This window comes from Pteropus vampyrus, unplaced genomic scaffold (assembly GCF_000151845.1).
Source record: "Pteropus vampyrus isolate Shadow unplaced genomic scaffold, Pvam_2.0 Scaffold482, whole genome shotgun sequence".
Taxonomy (NCBI): domain Eukaryota; kingdom Metazoa; phylum Chordata; class Mammalia; order Chiroptera; family Pteropodidae; genus Pteropus; species Pteropus vampyrus.
In genome coordinates this window covers 106,566-109,417 of record NW_011889263.1, presented here as the reverse complement: position 1 = coordinate 109,417, position 2,852 = coordinate 106,566, and the positions used below count along the sequence as shown (strand labels likewise).

Here is a 2,852-nt window from a genome sequence, read left to right as displayed (position 1 = left end):
TTATAAATGGAGTCTAAGATGGTAATTAGGGCTGTGTGCTAGTTTCTAGCACCTCTGCTCTATGCAGTTCTTTACATCAAAGTTTATTTACAACCACATTTATAAAAAAAATAAATGGAGTCTAGGTGTCCAGTGCTGTCAGTCTCACATATCCTACTGTATATATATTTGGGGTGTTTTAGGACATAGTGGGAGGATGTGGCTGTGAACTGCGCCCCCCCCCGGAGTAGTGGGCCTTACTGGATCCTTCACAGAAGAAACTCTACAGAGACGTGATGTGGGAAACCTTCAGGAACCTGGCCTCAGTGGGTAAGAATGATGACTTTCCTTCAATTGTCAATTAAGGAACAAGTGTTTCTTGCTTATCAACATTGTTCCAAGAGGTGGAATGTGGAAAGGGAGGATGCTGGTAAATAGCCTGGGCATGGTCACAGCTCATCATGGATCTAGAAGCCGATAATTTTTCTATAATTCTAATGCTTTGGAATCATTTTTCTGGGTCTGCATTTTAGGAAAAGAATGGGAAGATCTTGACATTGAAGATCAGTACAAAAACTATGGGAGAAAATGAAGGTGAGTCACACAGTAGAGAGAAATGTATTATGTGAGAATTCTAGTATGTTATCAAAATTTAAAAAGAATCAAGCAAACAAACAAAAATAAACACTGCTTCAAATGTATTTTTTCTTAGAAAATTTTTACCAAAATACTTTAAAAAGATGTAACATACATGTTTGCCAAATAGTTCAATTAGAAATAGCATTAATAAATCCTACATATGAATATCACAGTTTGATAATAGCAAGAGTGAAGTCTTCTTGGAGAGCATTCAGTATATTTAATTTCAGGCAATTCAGATAAGACAGAATACCTATACTTTTCCTATAAATCATAATAAATATAATGAATATAAAATCATTAGTAAAGAAATCATTAATACCGTGCTTATTTTTGTTTTTGTTTTTGTTTTTATTTATAACAGAAGTCCAGTGGAACAGTTTGTGCTGTGAAAGAGATTGGTCAAGTGTGCAGAAAACTTCAGCCTTATTTCAAATCTCAGTCTGAAGAAGGAAACTACAAGAGTAATACCATGTGAACACAGTGCACGTGGAAAAGTCTTCATGCATTTTTCATCCCTTAGTAGGCACATCAGATGTCACACTGGACAAAAAGCATATGAGTTTCAAAAAATATTGAGGGAAGCCAGATCAGTGTTGAGAATGTGGTAAAGCCTTCAGTTATCCACCCTGGTTTGAAAAACATGAAAGAAGTCACAATGGAGAGAAACCCTATAAATGTAGGGAATGTGGGAAAGCTTTCAGTTGTTCAAATTCACTTCGAACACATGAAAGAACCTATACTGGAGAGAAACCCTATGAATATAAGGAGTTTGGAGAAGGCTTCATTTCTCACAACCTTTCGAAGACATGACAATGCAATGTGCAGAATTTGGGAGAGACTTCAGTTATCCTAGTTCCTTTTGAAAGTGTGAAGTGATTCACTGGATAAAATCTCTTCAGTGTAAACGGCATGGGAAAGACTTGAATTGGCCCACACCATTACATGTGAAAATTCCCATGGAAGATAATAAAAATGTAAGAAAAATGAGAAAGCTTGATAGAAATTAATTCATGTATATGGTATGCCAGAAAACTTTCAACATGAAAGAATTCTTATTAAAGTCCTAAATATATTGTGCTTATTGAACATTTTTTAAAAGTGCATCATTGGAGTATAGATTTCTACTAATTACTTTCAGAAATGAATATTCAAGTGACATAATGCTAAGAGTTGTCTTTCAACAATAGTACATAAGATTAAAAGGTAGTGCTTTTTCCTTAAAACATTTAATAATATTTTCTCACCATTTTGAAGCCTGTTAGATCCATGGGTGAATTGAACTGCATTTCTCATATGCAGTTAGGTTAAATTTTTAAATAATGTTTTATTCGTTCTGTATTAAGGGACCATTGAAAAGTGACAGTTTGGTATTTGGCTTTTCTGAGTGGCCTTGTGGAAGTCCTTTATATGCCTAGTCCACTATATATATTTTACTTTTCTTACTGACAAAGTTTTTTTTTGGGGGGGTGGTGGTGGTGGTGATGGATATAAGAGCCTTTTTTCTATTTTCCATACTAATAAATAATTGGAATAAATTTGATGTATGGCAAGTTTATGAAAGAATCTAGTTTTGTGTGAATTATTATTTTCACATTTGGTCCTTTGTTTTTCATCCCTCCCTCTGACTGATATTTCGTGAATAGATTTTGAATTAAAAAAAGAGACCTGTGAAAACATCAGGTAGAGATGTTTAGAGGCAGTCATCCAAGGAATAAGTGGGGTGAGCTGTAGAGAGAGGGTATTATTTTGAGTAATATCCTAATTGCATATAAAAATAGATATGACAGATTTTCAACATCTTTTTATTGTAGGAGTGGCTGAAAGTCTTTTGTTTCAATGATCTGCAAAAGCCCCACAGTCCATTTTGCTCAAGTTTCATTTCCATATGCTTAGACATCCAGCACATGTGAAAGAGTGGGAAACAAAAGTAATAGCTATGAGTTATAATCAAGAGAAAAGGAATTCAATCTTTTCCATTTTTTTTTTTGTGTTTAACTTACATATTGGACAGGTTTTGTTCAAATGGGCACCACAGCATATTCGGTTGGGGTGATGGCATGTTTTTCATCTTTCGATGGTGATATTACTATATATTTGGGGAAACTCACAAATAACTGCAAATATTTCATATATATACACACACAGACACAGTCATGTGCCACTTAATGACAAGAATAGATCTGAGAAATGCATTGGTAGGTGATTTTGTCATCATCTAGATGTCAGAGTGC

The 2,852-nt window shown here is 34.5% G+C and overlaps 1 long non-coding RNA gene across 1 annotated transcript; it reads left to right on the top strand.

Annotated features, from left to right (window-relative positions):
* The first annotated feature begins 189 nt into the window (after positions 1-189).
* On the top strand, positions 190-1,546 carry LOC111732681. The gene is made up of 3 exons (XR_002777652.1): positions 190-309; positions 513-573; positions 983-1,546. It is a non-coding gene; the product is annotated as an uncharacterized LOC111732681 (long non-coding RNA).
* Positions 1,547-2,852: the final 1,306 nt, after the last annotated feature.